Source organism: Chiloscyllium punctatum, chromosome 36, assembly GCF_047496795.1.
Source record: "Chiloscyllium punctatum isolate Juve2018m chromosome 36, sChiPun1.3, whole genome shotgun sequence".
Classification (NCBI taxonomy): Eukaryota; Metazoa; Chordata; class Chondrichthyes; order Orectolobiformes; family Hemiscylliidae; genus Chiloscyllium; species Chiloscyllium punctatum.
The window spans coordinates 28,005,223-28,028,679 of record NC_092774.1 but is presented as its reverse complement, the minus strand read 5'-3'; the positions used below and the strand labels follow the sequence as shown (position 1 = coordinate 28,028,679).

General features: G+C 45.6%; 3 non-coding genes across 3 annotated transcripts; 2 read left to right on the top strand and 1 right to left on the bottom strand.

Moving 5' to 3' along the window:
- Window positions 1-3,670: 3,670 nt before the first annotated feature.
- trnae-cuc (transfer RNA glutamic acid (anticodon CUC)) lies at window positions 3,671-3,742 on the top strand. The gene has a single exon. It is a non-coding gene; the product is annotated as a tRNA-Glu (tRNA).
- Window positions 3,743-8,970: 5,228 nt separating this feature from the next.
- trnaw-cca (transfer RNA tryptophan (anticodon CCA)) lies at window positions 8,971-9,042 on the bottom strand. Its single transcript has one exon. It is a non-coding gene; the product is annotated as a tRNA-Trp (tRNA).
- A 3,971-nt stretch (window positions 9,043-13,013) lies between these two features.
- Window positions 13,014-13,166, top strand: LOC140461183 (5.8S ribosomal RNA). The gene has a single exon (XR_011954503.1). It is a non-coding gene; the product is annotated as a 5.8S ribosomal RNA (ribosomal RNA).
- The last annotated feature ends 10,291 nt before the right edge of the window (window positions 13,167-23,457 follow it).

Here is a 23,457-nt window from a genome sequence, read left to right as displayed (position 1 = left end):
AAGGCTTGGTGTGTGTGGAAGGGACGAGGATACTATGGACTTCAGGCCCTAGATTTATTGAATTCGATGTTGGGACCGAAAGGATGTATGGTCCCCAAGTGCAATATTTGGTGCTCTTCGTTCTGCTGGTGCTGAGCTTCGCTGGAACACTACAGCAAACCTGAGACAGAGATGTTGGCCAGGGAACAGAGTGGGGTGTGGAATTGGCAGGCAACTGGAAGCTCAAGTTCTTTTTGCGGGCAGGACGTAGATGTTCTGTGCAGCAGTCACCCAGTTTACGCTTCATTTCCCTAATGTAGATGAGAGCACATTGTGAGCAACAAATGCAGTGGACTGGGTTGTGGGAAGTGCAGGTAAAGTGCTGCTTCACCTGGAAGGTATGTTTGGGCCTTCGCATAGTGAGGAGGGTGCAGGTAGATGGGCTGGTGTTACACATACGACAGTTTCAGGGGAAAGTGCCTTGGGACGATTGGGGTGGGAATGGGAATGGGAATGAAGGAAGTCAACCAGTAGGGTTGATGGGAATGAAGGAAGAGTGAACCCAAGGTATAACTCCTGCCCATTTACTTATCTGTCAAATAGAGAAATTTGTTAAGTGTGTACAAGGAAATTTTCTCAATAACAATCTAGATGTACATACTGGGGAGAGTGCAAAACCTAAGGGCCAGCAACCATAATTCTATTAACATTAGAATAGTGATTGAAAATAAAATATCAGTTCTAAAAGTTCAAGTTCTAAATTGGAGGAAAACTCAGGTATTCGGCAAGATCTTTCAAAAGCTGATTGGGGGCAGTTGTTCGCAGGTTAAAGGACTGCTGGAAAATGGGAGGCCTTCAAATATGAGATAACAAGAGTCCAGACACAGTATACTCCTGTTAGGGTGAAAGGAAATTTTGGAATTTTTGGTTTTGGAATATAACATCGTATGTTCTTAGTCTTACGATGTTATACTCCGCAATAACCTGATGAAGGAGCAGGGCTCCGAAAGCTAGTGCTTGCAAATAAGTCTGTTGGACTATCACCAGGTGCTTTGTGATTTTTTAACTGAAAAGTTAGTAACAAATTCCTGCACACTGAGCATGCTCCGCGGTGTCAGCAAAGCACTGTGCATGACCGCCAGTGTTAGCAAGCACTGCGCATGACCGCCAGTGTCAGCAAGCACTGCGTATACTCTTGGGAGCGTGCGAGCTCCTTTCCATGGAGCAGTGTGGAACCTTGGAGGACCAGAAGGAGTCTGGTCCTCCTGCCAATCAGAGCCGGCCATTGTCGAAATGTGGAGATTGGACCGTGAGCTCTGAAGCTGCAGCTGCTCTTTTCTCTCTGCATAAGATTAAACGTCATCCCAGACTGTAACTTTCTTCGTCTGTCTAACATTTGTGAGGACAACAGTGTTTTTCTTTCCACTTTTTCATTCTGGGGTTCAATTGTTGACTTGCAGCAATTGAAAGGAAAGAGTGAACCGAGGGAGGTGCCAGACTCTGGAAAAGTTGATCCCGGTCTGTGTGTCAACTTGGAAACACATGGCAAATGCAGTACCACAGTGTGAAGTTATAGCCTTTGCAGTGTAAAAAGAAAGCAGAAAGGAGATGCATGGTTGAAATGGTGCTATGTTGAGATGTGGCGAACGTTAGATGCTGGAGATCAGAGTTGAATATTGTTGTGCTGGAAAACCACAGTAGGCCAGGGAGCAACTGAGGAGGAGGATGAGGAGAGTCGACGTAACGGGCACGAGCCCTTCACCAGGAGTGATGTGTGGACAGACAAATGGTCGTCAGCGTCCTTCAACACCAGCCAATGCCAGTTGTCAGAAAGGTGCAGCAAGCAATGAGCAAAGCAAGTGGTATATCAGCAAGAGGAATTGAGTTCAGAAGTGGGGATGTCTTTCTGCAGTCAGGTCCGCTATTGAATGTATTCAAGGCTGAGCTTACGTGACTTTGAAGAACAAAGAAGTTATGGGAAAAGGTAAGAAAATGGTTTTGAGACCAGTACAGAACAGTTACAGAGTCATACAGCACAGAAACAGACCATTCAGTCGAACTAGTCCATGCTGACTGTGTTCTGAAACTAAACTGGTCCCACCTGCCAGTGTTTGGCCCATATCCCTCCGACCCTTTCCTATTCATGTACTTATCCAAATGTCTTTTAAACATTGTAACTGTACCTGCATCCAGCAACTCCTCTGGACATTGATTCCTCACATGAACTACTCTTTATCTTCTAAAAAAAGGTGCCCCTTATGTCTTTTTAAAATATTTCTTTCTTCATCTTCGAAATTTGCTCCCTAATCTTGAACACCCACACTAGGGAAAGAATACCTACTTTTCACCTCATCTACACCCCTCATGATTTTATAATCCTCTCTGAGGTCACCTCTCAACCTCCGATGCTCCAGTGAAAAACAGAACTGTGTGGCAGAGTTCATGTATATATTGCCTTGTATGGTATTTTGTAAATAACATTCGTTTGCTGGTTGTTTGTATAGGGTATTTCAGGTTCATTAGACGCTGTTTAAGTGTGTTGGTAGGTTTATGGGCTACCATGATGTTGAGAGGGTTGAGTTGTCTGGACATCATTTCACAGATGTCGTTAATGTAAAGTAATGTGGCTAGGGTTTCTGCAGACGTTGTGTCTGCTTGTGGCAGTTTGTCGATATGAAACCGACACCCTGGGATTATTGGGTCGGCAAAAGTGCGGATTGCAGGTGCTGGAAACCAGAGTTTAGATCAGAATGGTGCTGGAAAAGCACAGCAGGTCAGACAGCTTCCGAGGAGCATGAAAATCGACTTTTCGGGCAAAAGCCCTTCATCAGGAATTGAGGCAGGTCCCCTCCAGGGTGGAGAGATAAATTGGGGGTGGGGATGTGCTGGGCCGAAAGTAGCATTGGTAAATGGGGGTGAGGATGGAGGTGACAGGTCAGAGAGGAAGGTGGAACAGATAGGTTGTAGATAGATAGATAGATTGATAGAGTTCTTGATTGATCCATTCTTTCCTGTCTGTTTTTGTGGGTTTTGAAAGCTTTCCCAATCCTCTGAGTGAGTATTGGAGTTGGAAAGTTATGTTATGGCTGTACAGGACATTGGTAAGACCACTTTTGGAATAGTGAGTTTAATTCTGGTCTCCCTCCTATCAGAAAGATATTGTGAAATTTGAAAGGGTTCTGAAGCACCAATGGGCCCACAGAGGGGAACAGATAGATTGGCAGGTAGGACAGGTCATGAGGATAGCGCTCAGCTGGACGTTTGGAACTGAGGTTAGGTGGGGGAAATGAGGAAACTGGTGTAGTCCACATGGATGTCCTGGGGTTGAATTTATCTGAGGCGGAAGATGAGACATTCTTCCTCCAGGCATCGGGTGGGGAGAGAGCTGCGATGGAGGAGGCCCAGGACCTGCATGTCCTCGGCAGAGAGGGAGGGGGTTTGAAATGTTGGGCCATAAAGTGACGGGGTTGATTGGTGCAGGTGTCCTGGAGATGTTCCCTCAAGCGCTGTGACTTGACTCTGGGAGGGGTCTCCAGTCTCCCCAATGTAGAGGAGATCCCATCGGGAGCAATGGATACAAGAAATGACATTGTTGGATACACAGGTGAACACCTTCTCACGACCGTGGCCCGGATTCGATTTCCGGGCAGGGAAGACATTTTCAATAGAGCTGACAAGCTGCATCTACGTCTCCCTGGTGGTCTAGTGGTTAGGATCCGGTGCTCTCACCGCCGTAGCCCGGGTTCGATTCCCGGCCAGGGAAGCAATTTTCAGGGGTAAAGTCTGCCCATCCTTCTAAAATGTGCTGTGCAATTGTTTATTTATCTTCGTAGTCCCTGGGTGCTGCGGTGTGTCGTGGCTCATTGAATCTGTGTCCTGATTCAGATTGCTTTGTATGTGTCGTGATCATTGCTTCTTTAGGAAAAATCTTGTTTCGCGTGCGTTGTTTTCCAGTCGACGCTGTTTTGAATTTACCATTGATGTCGGCTCTGCTGTGACATCTAGAAATGGCACTTTGTTGTTGTTCTCCTCTTTTGTGAATTTTATGCCAGTAAAGAGATTGTTGATGGTGTTGTAAGTTTCCTCTAATTTGTTTCATTTTGTGATGACAAAAGTGTCATCACTGTGGCGGACACAAAGTTTGGCTTGGGTCGTTCGAAGGGCTGTTTGTGCGAGTCTCTGCATTATTGCTTCTGCAAGGAATCCTGATACTGGTGGTATCATGGGTATTTCGTTGATTTGTTTGTAGGGCTTGTTACTGAATATGAAGTGGGTGGTAAGGTACAGTTCCACGAGCTTGACAGTGTTATCTTTGCTGATGACGTTGGTGCTGTGTTTGTGTCTTTGGTTCTTCGAGTAGTGTCTTCAGTTTTCTTTGGCCACGTTGATGTTAATGGATGTGAAAAGAGCTGTTATGTCAAAGGATAACATTATTCCATCCTCTTCTATCTTAGTGTCTTTGGTATGCAGGAATTCTTGGATGGAGGAAATGGAGTGGCGTGAATCTTCGACTTGGAGTTTTAGTCTTCATTGGAGGTCTTTGACTAGTCTGTGTATTGCTGTACCAAGTGGTGAGACTATGGCCTGAGGGGGGGATTCTGGTTTTAAGAGGAGGAGAACAACAACAAAGTGCCATTCTTAGATGTCACAGTAGAGCGAACAGTCAATGGGGTACTTCAAACTAGCATCTACAGAAAAACAACATACACAAACCAAATACTTAACTACAGAAGCAATCATCCCAACACCCACAAACGAGGCTGCATCAGGACATTATTTCAACAAGCCACTACATACTACAGCACAGACAAACTACGAAGAACAGAAGAGAAATAGGCATATAGTGTATTTTGAGGAGAACGGGTACCCAATAAACCCAGTCCGCCGATTTCTCATTGATGCTTCCAAGCTGACTCTCAAAAATGCGGTTTGTCCCTCCATTCTTTCCTGTTTGTTTTTTGTGGGTTTTGAAAGCTTTCCCAATCCTCTGAGTGAGTATTGGAGTTGGGAAGTTATGTTGTGGCTGTACAGGACATTGGTTAGACCACTTTTGGAATAGTGTGTTTAATTCTGGTCTCCCTCCTGTCAGAAAGATATTGTGAAATTTGAAATGGTTCTGAAGCACCAATGGGCCCACAGAGGGGAAGACGCCCTTCTGCTGCCCTGAGTGTGGGAAGGACTTCAGTGATTCCTCTGCCCTGCTTACGCACCAGTTGGTCCACACCGGGGAAGGCTGTTCTCTGGCCCCAACTGCGAGATGGCCTTCAGCAGTTCTTCCCACCTGCTGTGACACCAGTGGGGTCCACACTGAGGAGAGGCCGTTCTTCTGCCCCGAGTGCAGGAAGGGCTTTGAGTGTGGGAAGAGGTTCATGTTTTCTTGCAACTTGCGGAAGCACCAGCGGGGGCGCTGCTGCTCATTGAGTCAGGGACTGCACATTGCCACTGAAATGATCCCGAGAATCCTAAGACTGCAAGACCATCGGAGCATAAGGTAGGCCATTGGGCCCATCGAGTCTACTCTGCCATTCGTTAGAGACAAAAGTCGTGCTGATGCGATTTGCTACAGTGTGGAAACAGGCCATTCGTCCCAACAAGTCCACACCAACCCTCCGAAGAGTAACCCATCCAGACCCATTTCCCTCTGACTAATGCATCTAACGCTATGGGCAATTAAGCATGGCCAATCCACATGACCTGCACATCTTTGGTTTATGGCAGAAAACAGGATCACCCAGAGAAAACCCACGCAGACACTGGAAGAATGTGCAAACTCCTCACAGACAGCCGTCCAAGGCTGGAATCAAACCTGGGTTCCTGGCGCTGTGAGGTTGCAGTGGTAACCACTTAGCCACTACATATTGCAACCCGAAGCTGCAAGCAGAAGTTTGGGAGAACACAGCAATTCAGAATACAGTTGATGAGGCTGCACCTGGAATATTGTGATCAGTTTTGGTCCCCTTGGTGTTCTGACTTCTGACTTCTTCAACTCTGGGTTTGTGTTAAACTTGATGGGATACTTTGTCCAACTCAGCATATTTAAACAGAATCTCTCAGAGGGATTCATTTGAAACTTTTCAGGAGGTGAGGTCAATAAGAATGAACTATTCCAAGTTACTTGGACTCTATTTTAAACTTACATCAGGACCAGTTGTCAGAGACACGTACAGCATGGAAACTGACCCTTCGGTCCAAATTGTCCATGCTGACCTTATATCCTAAATTAATCTAGTCCCATTTGACAGCACCTGACCCATATACTCTGGCAGCTCATTTCATATATGCACCACCCTCTGCATGAAGAAGTTGTCCCTTTAATATATTTCGCCTCTCACCCTAAACCTATGCCCTCGAGTTCTGGACTCCCCCATCCCAGGGAAAAGACCTTGTCTATTAACCTGTCCATGCCCCTAATGATTTTGTAACCTCTATTATGTCACTCCTCTGCATCCTGATGCTGCAGTGAAAACAGCTCCAGCGTCTTCAGAGTCTCCCTGGAGTGCAAGCCCGACAACCCACAGCAACATTACCATAAATCATTTCTCATGGAGAAGCAAACGTTTTAGTCCTGAAGAAGGGTTAATACCCAAAACGCTGACCACTCCACATTCTGGTGCTGCCTGGCTTGCCTCATCAACGTCCTGCAAAACTACAACATAACTTGCCAACATCGATACTCAATTCCCTAACTGATGAAGGCCAGTGTGATGAAGCCTTTCTTCACTGCCTTGTGTACCGATGTTGTCAGAGATATAAGACCTCCATTAAACTGATCCACAATCCAGCTGCTGGGAGCCCAAAAGCAGAGTAATGCTGCGTGAGTGTGCTGGGCAAATAACCCAGAGGTCGATGGGTCAAAACCATGTGATTCTATTGCTCAATGTCTCTGTAACCTGCTTTCATATACAAAGGCCCTCTGTTCTGTATCTTGCCTTTGCATCTGCTTCCCAAAGCTTCTTCAGTGGAGGAGTGGCTGTGGCAGCTGGAGCCCAGGAATTCAACGACCACCCGGAGCTGGAGGAAGGTCCAAGCTCCAAGAAACGGGGGGTAAGTCTGGAAGCTGGATTTGCTCAAGGCTTGTATTTTTAACTCATTTAAATGGTACCTACTGTATGGGGCTGTGGTTTACTTTAAAACCGAAGGATCATATGAGAGTGTTTATATTTAGCAATGGTAGTTGGTAAAATACACTCCCTGGAGGAGCACCTTCTATGATGCTGCATTTCTTGCCGAATGCCTTACCCCCATTTCTTAACTCTGATATTGATTTTATATTTTTTTGGTCAAATTTAATTTCATTTTAATCAGAATTGGTATTCACTATGTGCTATTAATTTGTTTGTTCGATTAATTTCAGTCAAAAGTAATGCTGTAATTTCATTTTTGATGTCAGAGTTTGACATTAAATGTGCAGGTGTGAATACCAGTAAGTTGTGAAAATACATCAAGAACTTGTGGTTTACAACAATAAGAGCAGTTCACTGATATTCATGGCTTTGTCTCATTCGGGAGTGATGATTCAAATCTGACCAACAAACCGTTTCATGCAGTCATCCAATTTAATTAAAATTTTCTTTTCTGGCAGGCTAAGATTTATGCAATCTATTTATAAGATTATGTCCATTGCTCGCAATATGGTCTCATCCACATTGGGGAAACTGGACGCCAACTAGCGGAACGTTTCAGGGAACAGCTCTGGGACACTGAAATTAAACGCCCGACGGCCCTGTGGCTGAACACTTTACCTCCCCCTCCCATTCCACCAAGGACAAGCAAGTCCTGGGCCTCCTCCACTGCCAAACTCTTGCTACCCGACGCTTGTCGAAAAAACACATCATCTTCTGCCTTGGGACCCTCCAACCACACGGTATCAATGCAGTTTTCATCAGTTTCCTTATTTCCTCTCCCCCACCTTGTCCCAGATCCAACCTTCCAATTCGACACCAACCTCTTGACCTGTCATACCTGTCCACCTTGCTTCTCACCTATTTGCTCCACCCTCATCTCTGACCTATCACCATCAATCCCTACCTCCATCTACCTATTGCACTCCCAGCTGCCTTCCCTCCAGCCCCACTTCCTTCCTATTTATCTCTCAGCCCCCTTGGGTCACCCTTTATTCCTGATGAAGAGCTTATGCTCTAAACCAAGACTGTGATGAAGCAACATCCTCAACAAATAGGAAATAGCTCCCAAGTCAGATTTCATTCCCTCTTCTGTTTCCCTTTTCTTTCAGAAATAAGGAATGTCTTTTCCTTCCACTCGAAAGTGGTCTTCCCCTTTGCGCTGTCTGAAGTGTTATCCCTCACCACTCCTTCAGACACCTTTTAAGAATCCTTTCAACCTGTTTTTCTAACAATTGTGGAGGTGACCAAAAGCAAACATTTCACTCCTCCTCAATGTCCCATTTCTCCTCCTATGAGCCATTTTGTCATGTTGTCTATGTTACAAGCAGCCGAGTGCACTTGGTTTCTGAATTGAAATTTTGCCATTGAAGTGAACAGGATTAATATTTATCGATGGCTAGCTGTGTTTGCACTAACTGTAATTATCCACCAATACGATGTCTTTTGTTCCACCAAAACTGGAAACAATGATCTGTGTTTATATTGCAGTCGGATGTAGAAAATCATCCCAGCGATCTTCACGTTATTATAGTTTACTGAGGCCATAACAGCATTGCGTGGCAGTTTGATGTGACTAAAACATGGATGGCAATCTCTAGATTATGTTGTAAAAATATCGGTATAATGTTATTCACACCCCGCCGTCACCAACTGAACGAACAGTCTTTGTTTTACTTCTCACATTGCGGGGAGCTGAGCATTTACCCAAACAATGGGCACACCACCTCCCTGACACAATGTTCACAAATCAAACTGACAGCAAAGATTCACGTGTGATCGAAAGTTACCGCAAAGAAGATTTGACACGACTGATATTCGGAAAGAACGTACTCCTTTCTTGATTTGAAATGTAAGAAGTTGATTGCAGTGAGCCTGACGTGATTTGAACACGCAACCTTCTGATCTGGAGTCAGACGCGCTACCGTTGCGCCACAAGCTCACGTATGGCTTAGAGGCTCTATTCATGCTTAAGGGAAGTAATCGCACTACAAAAATTTCACGTTCATGTCTGTTCTGTTGGGGGGAAAAGGGGAAAGTTGACTGGACACTTTATTCTGGGAGATGGTCATTCCTCGACAGACAAAGCCTTCTGACTGGGTCAGTGGACAAGGTCAAGAGGGTGTCAGCACAGGTCAGACAGATAAAGGGGATCTGAGAGAGGTCTGCACGAGTGAGGAGCTAACTGGCTGCGTCGTGGGATTAAGAACAATGTTGGGGAGGGGGCAGTGGTGGTCAGGGAGAGAATAGTGGCAGGGATTGTCACCATTCTCTGCAGTTGGCAGCAGAAGACCAGATTGCCTGTTGCCAGGATTTGGGAACCGGTGTGCTCAGGGCTGGAGACATGGAAAACGGAGGTTGCAGCAGGCGTGGTCTAACAATGTCAGGAGGAGAGAACCTCTGCTGAAGGCTAATGAGAAGTCAGAAGCTACAAAGACATAGCAGAACTTCAAAGCTCTGGGTGGTATGGTAGCTCAGTGGTTAGCACTCTGCCTCACTGTACCACGGACTTGGGTTCAATTCCACTCTCATGCAGCTCTCTGTGTGAACTTTGGCATGTTCTCACCTTTGTGACTGCATGGGTGAACTCTGGGTGGTCCAGTTTCCTCCGACAGTCTAACCATCTGAAGTTTAGGGTGGATTGGCCATGCTGACGTGTCCAGGGATATGCAACCTAGGGTGGGTTAACTATGGGGAATGTGGGTGTTTGGAAGGTCAGTCTGAACTTTATGGGCCGAATGGCCCGTAGGGATTATATGAATCTACCGTCTTAGCCATGTGTCTATTGAGAAACGATTGCCCCCAAGTCTGCTGTTAATGGAGTGGGTTCCAGTTCATGGAACGCTGACACCATTCCTGGGTAAGGTGGGATTTGTGCTGTCACTTCCCCATCCCACTGTCCCCATGCATTCTCTCTCTCCTCACAGTCTGCACTCACCAAATCTCTCTGCCCAGCCATTCTCTCTCTCTCCCCCTCATTTTCTGCCCCCCATTCTCTGTCCCCAAGTCTTTCTGATCCCCTCCACTCTCTGTCCCCTGTCCATTTTCTCTCTGTCTCTCCCCCTACCCTTTGCTCCCCTATCCATTTTCTCTCTCTCTCTCTTGTCCCCCAGCCTCTGCGCCCCTGTCCATTCCCCACCCCACCCCCCCCCATCCTTTCTCGGACCTCGAACCCTCTTTGATTGCTGTATCAAGCCCTTCTCGGGAAAGAGAGAGAATGGATGGTGATGAATCAACCTGGAAGACAGGGGTGCACAAGAAATGGCTGATTTTAAAATTGAGAACAGCTGAAATGATATACTCAGAAACATTGTTAATGTCTAAAAGCATAAAGCTGCAGACATGTTGCTGAAACTTGCATTGAATTATGCGGGTAAAGTCATACAGCACAGAAACAGACTCTGCAGTCCAGCTCACCCATGCTGACTGGATATCCTAGATTAATCTCGTGACCCATTTGCCAGGATTTGACCCATATCTCTCTCAACCCTTCCAATACATATACCCAACCAGATGCCTTTTAAATGTTATAATGGTACGAGCTTCCATCACTTCCTCTGGGAGCCCATTCCACACACGCACCGCCCTCTGTATGAAAAAAATACAAATCTATGCCTTCCTCACTCCCTAGTTTTATCTGTACTGATACCTTCGGGGATCTCTGGACTTGGACAGCAAGGTTCCTTTGTTCCTCAGCACTCTGTAGGGACCTACTATTTATTGATTACTTTCCTCCATTATTACATTTCCCAGAATGCCTGGAGATTAAATTCCATCTCTCTGCCCCATTTACCAGCTGATTGGTATCAAACTGTGGCCAGAGACCATCCTCCTCACTGTCAATACCACCACCTTTGCAGAGATTACTCCTAAACAGGGGAGGGCAGCACTGTCTCCAGCTAAGCAGAGGGAATTGTGTGTGGGTGTTGTGGGGGCTTGGAAACTTTGCCAGCTCCCTTTCATTCATTTTTTAATCCCACCAAATCCATGTGGTTTGAGTTTTTATAACAGAAAACAGCACAGGGTTGAATTTTAACTTACCACTGGCTGAAACTTTGTCCTGCCCTCTAACATCGGAGAGTAAAACACTTTAGTTCCCCTCCCCTCCCTCCATGTGTAACACAGAGTTGAGGGATTGGCACCGGTTGTTATTTTGTGATCTATTCCAAATGAAATTTTATCTCTGCGCAGGTGCAAGTGAACAGTCTGTTTTTGTGCTTTCTGCGAATCAGGCGAGCAGCTTTTAAATCCTTATGTTAAGCAGCAGAAGCAAACAGTACATCAGCAATTGTATTTTGAGAGTGGAAATTCTAGCCCTGGTAATCCCGTTGGGTCAACAGAGAGAGAGGGAGAGGATGTCACATCTAAAGTGCATACAGAAGAGTTGTTACACTTGTTCAGTCAGTTGAGTTGGTTCTTCCCTCAGATGTGACTGGATGTTGCTTTTCATGGATCATAATTAAACTACAACGGAACACATTAAATTCAAGGAATTCAATTGAAAGGGCAATTTGAGTGAATAAATGGAAAACTGCTTAAAGATTGGCTCCTGGTCTTTTACTTCACCAATTAGAAGTTGTTGGTTTGACAGCTCTCCTAATCATAGAATCCCTACATTGTGGGAGCAGGCCATTTGGCCCATCGAGTCAACACTGACCCTCCAAACAGAATCCCATCCAGACTCAGAAAAATGTGCACCGCATGTGTGCAGAGAAGGGGATGCTGGGAGTGAGTGGGATGCTTTCACCACCACCATCTCCCTCCAAGACCCAAAAACCCCACAGCACCACCTGTCCATTCCTCCACCACCACAGTGCCTCTGGCCTTAACCCCTGCCAACCACAGTGCCATTGTCCATTCTGCCCGCCACCCACAGCATCCCCTTAAATTCTACTCGCCACCCACAGTGCCCCCTGTCCATTCTCCCCGCCACCCACAGCACCCAGTCCATTCTCCCCCACCACACACAGCATCCCCTGACCATTCTCCTTGCCACACACAGTGCCCCCTGTCCATTCTCCCCACCACCCACAGCACCCAGTCCATTCTCCCAGCCACCCACAGCATCCCCTGACCATTCTCCTTGCCACACACAGTGCCCCTGTCCATTCTCCCCACTACACACTGCATCCCCTGTCCATTCTCCCCCACCAACCACTGCACGACCTGCCCATTCTCCCCTGTAGCACCCACAGCACCTCCATCCATTCTCCCCCGCCATTCATGGCTCTGCCCTCTCCATTCCCCCGTGCCACCCACGGCACCCTTGGCCAATCCCTCGCCACCTCCGGCACACCGTCCATTCTCTTTCTCTTTATTTCTCTCACCCCCACCCTCTGCATCCCTGTCCAGTCCCTCTTCCCATCTTCTGACTCCCCATGCGTTTTCTCTCTCCGCCACACCCTCTGCTCTCCATCCCTCTGTTCCCCCATCTATTCTCTTTCTCAGCCCACGTTGCCGAGTTTCCTAGCCCACCTTGGCAGTGGCCGGGCCGGGCGGCCGTCAGCTCTGGCTATTGCAGCCCCCGACTCTTTGCAGTGGTCCGCTCGCCGACACCCCGCCACGTGCACGGGTCAGTGACGCTGCCGAACCGATTGCTGGTCCCGTTTCCGCCTCTGCTTTTCCTCGGGCAAAGCTGCTGCATGCCTCGTGACACTCAGCGGGCGACATGGTGGAGGAGATCCTGCCTCGGTCGCTGCGGTGCGTGGGGGCACGCATCGCCTCTTGGGCGGCCTTTTTTCCCAGTAGACATATGTTTCCGCGGGCTGCACCAGGCTGGTGCTCCCCACAGCTTCACGCCACCCTGCGACCCGCGCACACCGGCGTGCAGGTGGGTGCTGCTAATGTGGGAAGTGCATGTGCGGTCTGGGTCGCTTTCCTCTGGCGAGGGAGAGACCGAAAACAAACTCAGACAACTCTTAACGGTGGATCACTCGGCTCGTGCGTTGATGAAGATCGCAGCTCGCTGCGTTCTTCAATGTGAATTGCAGGACACATTGATCATCGACACTTTGAATGCACTTTGCGGCCAGGGTTCTTCCTGGGGCCACGCCTGTCTGAGGGTCATTTGGCATTTAATCGCACTCATATTGGCTGGCGAAAGCGGCTGGGGTGTCGCAGAGGACCCGTCCTCTTTGTCCCCCTAAGTTCAGACTCCAGAGCCCTCCGGCATCAGAGCACTTGGCCTTTCCCCCCCACCCTGCACATTCCGTTCGTCAGGCTCGACGCCATCCCCCCGCCGGGGAGCGTGGCCTGGCGTCCGTCTGTGTCGTGGCAGTGGGGCCAGTACGGCTGTTACCGGTCCCAGAATGGCCGTCGGTGGTTCACACGGCGACGTGCACCGCTTCGTCTTTGGGACACGGAGCTGCCTCAAAATGTTGAGCTTCCTGTGGGGTCTGCCTAGGCTCTGCACGTCCGCACTGGGTCCGACTCTCGGTTGGCTGGCAGTAGAAACAGTGAAGGGAGCCGCGGAGGTCCGGTGCTGGTGCGCTGCCGGCCTCACCGTGGAGCTCGCCAGTTCGACACGCTGACCCGACTCGATGGTTGATCGATTGAGAGTGATGAGAGGCACAGACCGTATCTGGGATCTGCAGGCCGCCCGTTGCTGCAGCCGCCCGTCTCGTGGTTCGTCCTTGGCCTTAAGTGGCCGTTGGGGCGTCTGATCCTGTCTCCCCTGCTGGCGCTGAGTGCCTGGCCGAGGGAGGAGGTTTTCATCGAACGCTGTGACTTCGACGGTCGCACGTGCGTGGATCGCTGGCTTTTGGCTCTCCCGTTCAGTCCGCAAGTTTCTGCTCGGTCCTGCCACCGGTCTCGGGAGGCACGGAGGGGTTGGCGGCCGTGGTGTGCGCACGGTCACCGTGCAGGCACACCTATCATGCCACCGGCCAACCATCTGGAGGACGGCGGAACGTCGGGCTATCGGGGGCCAAGTCGCCAGAAGGCCACCGCTGTGTCTTCCGTACCCTGTCACCGTCAGCGTGCCTTCCTCAACTCGTCCGGCTCGGGGCCGCTGGGTTCAGGAGCGGCGTCGCCCGCCGGCCCCACTGAAGGCCGTGGCGTTCCACGGCTGGTGATCGATGTAGGTGCCGTGTCTGTGCGACCATTCGCCCCTTGTGTCTCAGCGCTTCTCTCTCCCTCTCTCTGACCATCGGTCAGTCTCTTTCGGCTGGCGCCTCGCACGTCCTCGGCGGCGAGTCGTCACCGCCGTGCCCGGGCCTCTGGCAAGGCAGGAATCGGGCTGAACCTTCCGCTCGAGTAAGCTGCAGGCACTTCCAAGATTCGCCTCCTGCCGTGGATGGGGGATGGTCTCCGGTCCCGTGAATTTGCGCCGAGCACGTCCCCGCGCGTCTTTGGTGGCAGGGGCGGCCACTCATCGACACCATCGCTGGCAAGGGTGGTGAGCGACGTGCGGGTGGCTGGCTCTCTGACCGTCGCAGCATCGGCCAACCCCCCCTCTGCGGTGAGACGTTGCCCGCCCACTAAGAGGTGGGGGCATGCACGCTGGCGGTGCGGCCTGGCCATCCTCTGACTCTGTGTACGACCTCAGATCAGACGCGACAACCCGCTGAATTTAAGCACATTACTAAGCGGTGGAAAATAAACTAACCAGGATTCCCTTCGTAACTGCGAGTGAACAGGGAGAGCCCAGCGCCGAATCCCCGCTTGCCTGATGGGCGAGGGAAATGTGGCGTATAGAAGCGCGTTCTTTGACGGTGCCCAGACGCCAAAGTCCTCCTGATCGAGGCCTAGCCTGAGGACGGTGTGAGGCTGGTGGCGGTGCGAGGCTCATCGAGATTGTGTCTTCTTGGAGTCGGGTTGCTTGTGAATGCAGCCCAAAGCGGGTGGTAAACTCCATCTAAGGCTAAATACTAGCACGAGACCGATAGTCAACAAGTACTGTAAGGGAAAGTTCAAAAGAGTTTTGAAGAGAGAGTTCAAGAGGGTGTGAAACCGTTAAGAGGTAAACGGGTGTGGTCCGCGCAGTCTGCCCGGAGGATTCAACTCGGCGGCTCCAGTCAGTCACGTTGGGGTCTGGCGGATCTCCTCAGCAGGGACCGCTCCCGGCATGGGCACGGCTGTCGCTGGGCGCATTTCCTCCGCTGGTGGTGCGCCACAACTGGCTTCGGGTCGGCTGGGAAGGCCGGTTGCTTTGGAAGGTGGCTCGCCGCTCCTTGTAGCGAGTGTTATAGCCCCCAGGCAATATCCTTCGCCGCACCCCCGGAGTCGAGGGAAGCGACCACTGCCGCGCCCTCCCGCCCCCCTCGGAGGGTGCGTGGAACCACGTGTGGCGAGTGGGCTTGCCATGCTCCCGGTGGGTCTGTCGACCGGGGTGTAATGTCCTCAGTGCGCCCCAACCACGTCCTGCCGCCGAGTCGGGTCGAGCCATGCTGAGCTGGCGCCAGAGGGCCCTTCCTGTGGATTGCCCCAGCTGCGGTGCCCGTCGTCCTTCCATGGCAGGCGGGTGGCCTCGGCCGGCGCCTAGCAGCTGAAATAGAACTGGTGTGGACCAGGGCAATCCGACTGTTTAATGAGAACAAAGCATCACGAAGGCCACAGGTCGGTGTTGATGCAATGTGATTTCTGCCCAGTGCTCTGAACGTCAAAGTGAACAAATTTAATCAAGCGTGGGTAAACGGCGGGAGTAACTATGACTCTCTTATCCCCTCTCTTGGGGAATGTGACTACAGTGTTTTTAACGTTGTTGGTCTCCGACCAGTGCCTGCGTAGTCACCTTTGTGATTCGTTTATACGTATTTTGTCGATCACAAAGTAAGGTCGAACCTCCACGTGGTTCCCCCTGGTAACGGCCTGTATGAGGAAGCTCTTGCCGGGAAGGTGATTTTAAATTGTTTTGTGGTTGTTTTAGTCTGGTCTTATCAGTGTTTTTACCATCGTTTTTATCTTTGGTCTGAACTTGATTTCACCAGAGCTATACGCCACTGGCTGTTTTTATTGTATTCTCCATCGTTTGAGCATTACTCAGACCAGGCCGGCTAATACGACCTGCAGAAGAGATAAGAGACGGCTGGTGACCATTCAGTCTGGTTGAAACCAAATTTGGCAGAGGCGATTATGGCCGATTCCAAAATATCCGGTTGGGTGGGAGACCGGGAAAATAACCGCCCCGCACGGTTGCTTTTGGCGGCTCCGTGTGCTAAATGTATGAGCCAAAAACGGACTGGGCAATCCGTCTTGACTCGGACTCAGACGGAAGAGACCATAAGAATTATTCCGGCAAGGCTATCTCGGGCAGGCACGAGGGAGCTGTTAACATTGTCCAGAATAATCAGGACAGAATTCAAAGGGAAGGGCTTGTAGAGGAGGCCCCTCGACAGCCAAGTCCATTTAACAGCCGGATGATTTTAAATACAAATTTTAAAGGGCCATTTGTTTTTAGTCGATGTGGAGATTTAGAGAGCAATGAGGAGAGGTACGAAGGAAGAATTATTCACCCGGTAATTAAAGAAACAGATAAATTAGAGTTAATAATTAAATACCCTATAAAAGATTTTAAATGTAATCATTGTAATATCTACAAGACCACAGGGATGTTTAGGAAACACTTGAAAATATGCAAGGGAATTAAATCAGTGAGGATTAGGTGCAGTAAATGCGATTGGGAAGTGAACTATCAGGCGGTAGCGTGCCAATATCCAAAATGTAAGATGAGTGATAATGTTAGTAGTAGTAGTAATAGTACCAGTAATAATAATGAAGGAGGTGGATTAGAAAAATCATACCAGCGTGAAGGATGCCCGTTAAAATTTAAATCAGCCAGAGGGTTGGGGCAACACGAAAGGCATGCTCACCCCATCTTGAGAAATGAGAAAAGGAAAGAAGTGAAGACGGAGAGTAAGGATTAGATAGATAATAGAGAGGGAAACAAGAGGGGAGTATGGTCTAAGGAAGAGGTGGAAAAGTTGCAACAACTAGAAGTAGAATTTAGTGCTGTAAGAATATTAATAAAAGTATTGCAGAGAGAATCGGTTCCAAAACCGCTAAACAAATTTCGGATAAAAGGAGATTATTGAATAAGAAGAATAAAACTAGCGATAATAATAAGGGTATAGAATTAGAAATGATCTTTAATAGTAATGACAATAATGAAATGCAAGATAGCGATCTGGGTCAGATAGGTTGTTGGAGGAAGAAAGATTGAATGAACAGAGGGACCAGGAGAACGCTAATATTATGGATTGTCAAGATTATAATGGTAGGTCGATATTAAAATTGATAAAAATAATTGAAGATGACCTGGGTAAGAATAAAGGTGTTAATAAGGATCAGGAGAATATTATGGGTGTAAGAATGGATAAATTAAGAAAGAAAAAGGACGATGGGACAAGTAAGAAGGTAACTCATATTAAAAGAGTAAGTTTTAAGCTAAGGGATAGTGGGCAAAGAAAGAAGAAGGAAAACAAAGCTAAGAAAAGGTATAGTAAAAAGAAGGGAAAATTTAAAGAAATGCAAGTTCTATATAAAACTAAGAGGCAGTATTTAGCAAGAACCCTAATGGGGGCCCCAGTTAAGAGTGAATGCCCCCTGAGCAAGGTAGAGTTAGAGGAATATTTTAAGGAAAGACTAACAAATTTGAATGAAAATAATAATTTAAGGGGTTGTGCTAAATATAATAATCAAAGTGAGGGATCCTTGAGTGGCATTCTGACTGGTCCTGTGACGGTGGAAGAGGTGGATCTGGCCATGAACGTGAAAACTGCTGCGGGGCCGGACAGGGTAACACAAAGAAATAATTAAGGTATTTAATAAGGATAATTTATTATTTCCTAGACTATTTACAGTTTGGATAAAAACCAGTAAAATTGCAGATCAGTTAAAAATAAGTAGAACGGTTCTGATCCCTCAGGTGAGCATAGAAGATGAGTTAAAAGATATAAATAATTGGAGGCCGATTATTATAGGGCTAATTATGCTTAGAATTTTTACAAAAATCCTTGCAAATAAACTTAGTAAAGTGATAAATCTGAATAAAAGGCAGAAAGGATTTATGACCGGCGTAGCAGGATGTGAGGAGAACATAAAAACCCTGGAAATTATTATGAAAGGTGCTAAAAAGAATAAGAGGAATTTAGCTGTGGTTTTTGTAGATTTAGCGAAAGCCTTTGATACCATCAGTCATAGATTAATTATAACAGCATTGAAAAGACTCCAGCTCCCGCAAATTTTTATTAAACTAATTACAAACTTATATGAGAATAATTTTACTCAGGTGGAAGGTTTTAAATGCAAAACCGGAAACATTGAAATTTAAGAGGAGTAAAGCAAGGTGACGCGTTATCACCGATCCTTTTTAACATTGTAATGGACCCATTAATTAGTACTATCGAAGAGAAGCAGAAGGGGATATACTTAGGATTAGACGGAAACAGTTTTCATTGCGCAACATTAGCGTTTGCTGATGACATAGCGTTAATTAGTCAATCTTATGAGGGTATGGTTTACAATTTAAAATTGGTCGAAAAGTTTTGTAATAACACGGGAATGGAAGTGAACATAAAGAAAAGTAAAGGATTTTATCTTACTTATAGAAATCAGTCTTTTATATTTAACGATAAAATTAATTGGAAGTTAAATGAAGTGGTTATACAATTCATAGAACCAGGCAACACGGATAAATACTTGGGTGCTAAAATAGATCCGTGGATTGGAGTTAGTAAAGCAGACTGTGAGAGCCAATTGGATACATGGATAGGGAATTTTAAAAAATCACCTCTTAAACCAGTACAGAAAATAGAACTTGTAAAAATATATTTTATTCCTAGACTGTATTTTTATTTAACTTTATCAGACGTTTCTATTAATTACCTTAACAAATTGGATAATATTATTAAAAGCGCAGCGAAAGAGATCTTACACCTTCCGCAATCCATCACAGACGGAGTGCGTTATGCTAAAGCCCGTGATGGAGGCCTGGCGTTAAATAGACTGTCAACGTTTATTCCAATATAGATTGTGAGGAAATATGAGACGCTACATAAATCTGTTGACAAAATATTGCACGCCACGTTTCGGTTTGAGGGTGAGAGTGTAGTGGAGAAAATGCATAAATGGAGTAAATTAAGGGTTATGGAAAAGATCTGGAATCCTAACATTAATCGACAATTGGATGAAGCAGATACCATCACAAAAGATAGTGAAGATGGGATGGAGGAGTTTGCGAGTACTAACTATGCAAACTGGAGATCTGTGGAGATACAGAGATGGATGGCCCTCCCCTGTCAAAGGGCAGGTGTCCATTATTATAAGAATGATAGTGCATCAAATAATTGGTTGACAAAATTATCTTTTATGAAGACGTCGAAAGTCATTAATTCGATTTTATTCCGAACTAATTTATTTCCAACGCGGGCGTCTTTGTCTTATGGCAGGCCTTTTAACATTAAGAATTGCAGAAGTTGGAATGACATTTCGGAAACTTTTGCGCATATTTCTGGATGGTGCCCTTACGTCAAGAAAATGAGAGTTAAAAGGCACAATAGGTTAGCCGAAGAACTAGTTAGTTTTGTTAGGATAAACGGGTGGACTATATATATAGAGCCGCGAGTTAAAGATACGCCTGGAAAACTGTGGATACTGGACTTAATCTTTAAGAAGGAACAGCAAATCGTGGTGGTGGACGTGTCAGTCAGAACGGACCTTCAAATAAACTCCCTCGAATTGGCATGAGGGGAGAAGATAAAGAAATATAGTCACTTAGGTAAAGAGATAATGGACCTCGTTGGTGGAGGAAAGATATCTTTTTATGGGTTTGTGATAGGAGCTCGAGGGAAGTGGTTTGAGAAGAATTCGGAGTTGAAAGGCCTCGGGATTGTAAAATTTAAATCATTTGCACAAAATATCATAAACCTAACTTTATCTTTGACCCTCGAACTTTTAAGGATTTTCATGGACTCTTAATATCTCCGATCGACGTATTTTTAAAAATAGTTTAAATAGTGTGGTTTTAATTTTTTTTATATATGTTTTAGTAGTTTAAATAGTATTTTAAATAGTTTTAATCGCTGATTTGAATTTAGAGTTACATTTTAAGATTTTATTAATAAAATTGTACCGTTTTAGATCACTTAGGTTAATTGGTGGTGGGTAATTTTAGGTATTAATTAATTAAAGTGCACGCTACACGCAACAAGGGATGATGGTATGATGGTATCTGCTTCATCCAATTGTCGATTAATGTTAGGATTCCAGATCTTTTCCATAACCCTTAATTTACTCCATTTATGCATTTTCTCCGCTACACTCTCACCCTCAAACCTAAACGAGGCGTGCAATATTTCGTCATCAGATTTATGGAGCGTCTCATATTTCCTCACAATCGATATTGGAATAAAAGTTTGACAGTCTACTTAACGCCAGGCCTCCATCACGGGCTGTAGCATGGCGCACTCCGTCTGTGATGGATTGGGGAAGGTGTAAGATCTCTTTCGCTGCGCTTTTAATAATATTATCCAATTTGGTTAGGTAATTAATAGAAACTTCTGATAAAGTTAAAATAAAAATACCGTCTAGGAATAAAATAAGTTTTAAAAGTTCTATTTTCTGTACCGGTTTAAGAGGAGATTTTTAAAAATTCCTTATCCATGTATCCAATTGGCTCTCCCAGTCCACTTTACTAACTCCAATCCACGGATCTATTTTAGCACCCAAGTATTTATCCGTGTTGACCAGTTCTATGAATTGTATAACCACTTCATTTAACTTCCAATTAATTTTATCGTTAAATATAAAAGACTTATTTCTATAAGTAAGATAAAATCCTTTAGTTTTCTTTATGTACACTTCCATTCCCGTGTTATTACAAAACTTTTCGACCAATTTTAAATTGTAAACCATACCCTCATAAGATTGACTAATTAACGCTGTGTCATCAGCAAACGCTAATGTTGCGCAATGAAAACTGTTTCCGTCTAATCCTAAGAATATCCCCTTCTGCTTCTCCTCGATAGTACTAATTAATGGGTCCATTACAATGTTAAAGAGGATCGGTGACAATGCGTCACCTTGCTTTACTCCTCTTAAAATTTCAATGTTTCCGGTTTTGCATTTAAAACCTTCCACCTGAGTAAAATTATTCTCAGATAAGTTTGCAATTCGTATAATAAAAATTTGCGGGAGCTGGAATCTTTTCAATGCTGTAATAATTAATCTATGACCGACGGTATCAAAGGCTTTCACTAAATCTACAAAAACCACAGCTAAATTCCTCTTATTCTTTTTAGACCTTTCATAATATTTTCCAGGATTTTTATGTTCTCCTCACATCCTGCTACGCCAGTCATAAATCCTTTCAGCCTTTTATTCAGATTTATGATTTTACTAAGTCTATTCGCAACGATTTTTGTAAAAATTCTAAGCATAATTGGCCCTATAATAATCGGCCTCCAATTATATCTTTTATCTTTTATCTCATCTTCTGTGCTCACCTTAGGGATCAGAACCGTTCTACTTATTTTTAACTGATCTGCAATTTTACTGGTTTTTATCCAAATTGTAAATAGTCTAGGAAATAATAAATTATCCTTATTAAATATCTTAATTATTTCTTTGTGTTACCCTGTCCGGCCCTGCAGCGGTTTTCACGTTCATGGCCAGATCCACGTCTTCCACCGTCACAGGACCAGTCAGAATGGCACTCAAGGATCCCTCACTTTGATTTTTATATTTAGCAAAACCCCTAAAATTATTATTTTCATTCAAATTTGTTAGTCTTTCCTTAAAATATTCCTCTAATTCTACCTTGCTCAGGGGGCATTCACTCTTAACTGGGGGCCCCCATCAGGGTTCTTGCTAAATACTGCCTCTTAGTTTTATATAGAACTTGCATTTGTTTAAATTCTCCCTTCTTTTTACTATATCTTTTCTTAGCTTTGTTTTCCTTCTTCTTTCTTTGCCCACTATCCCTTAGCTTAAAACTTACTCTTTTAATATGAGTTACCTTCTTACCTGTCCCATCGTCCATTTTCTTTCTTAATTTATTCATTCTTACACCCATAATATTCTCCTGATCCTTATTAACACCTTTATTCTTACCCAGGTCATCTTCAATTATTTTTATCAATTCTAATATCGACCTACCATTCTCATCTTGACAATCCATAATATTAGCGTTCTCCTGGTCCCTCTGTTCATTCAATCTTTCTTCCACCAACAACCTATCTGACCCCCAGATCGCTATCTTGCATTTCATTATTGTCATTACTATTAAAGATCATTTCTAATTCTATACCCTTATTATTATCGCTGGTTTTATTCTTCTTATTCAATAATCTCCTTTTATCCGAAATTTGTTTAGCGGTTTTGGAACCGATTCTCTCTGCAATACTTTTATTAATATTCTTACAGCCACTAAATTCTACTTCTAGTTGTTGCAACTTTTCCACCTCTTCCTTACACCATACTCCCCTCTTGTTTCCCTCTCTCTTATCTATCTTATCCTTACTCTTCGTCTTCCCTTCTTTCCTTCTCTCATTTCTCAAGATGGGTTGAGCATGTCTTTCGTGTTGCCCCAACCCTCTGGCTGATTTAAATTTTAACGGGCATTCTTCACGCTGGTATGATTTTTCTAATCCACCTCCTTCATTACTATTACTGGTACTATTACTACTACTACTAACATTATCACTCATCTTACATTTTGGATATTGGCACGCTACCGCCTGATAGTTCCCTTCCCAATCGCATTTACTGCACCTAATCCTCACTGATTTAATTCCCTTGCATATTTTCAAGTGTTTCCTAAACACCCCTGTGGTATTGTAGATATTATTACAATAATTACATTTAAAATCTTTTTTAGGGTATTTAATTATTAACTCTAGTTTATCTGTTTCTTTAATTACCGGGTGAATAATTCTTCCATTGTACCTCTCCTCATTGCTCTCTAAATCTCCACATCGACTGAAAACAAATGGCCCTTTAAAATTTGAATTTAGAATCATCCGGCTGTTAAATGGACTTGGCTGTCGAGGGGACTCCTCTACATTCCCTTCCCTTCGATTTCTGTCCTGATTATTCTGGACAATGTTAACAGCTCCCTCGTGCCTGCCCGAGGATAGCCTTGCTGGAATAATTCTTATGGTCTCTTCCGTCTGAGTCTGAGTCAAGACGGATTGCCCAGTCCGTTTTTGGCTCATACATTTAGTGCACGGAGCCGCCAAAAGCAACCGTGGGGAGCGGTTATTTTCCCGGTCTCCCACTCAACTGGAAATTTTGGAATCGGCCATAATCACCTCTGCCAAATTTGGTTTCAACCGGACTGAATGGTCACCAGCCGTCTCGTATCTTTTCTGGAGGTCGTATTAGCCGGCCTGGTCTGCGTAATGCTCAAACGATGGAGAAA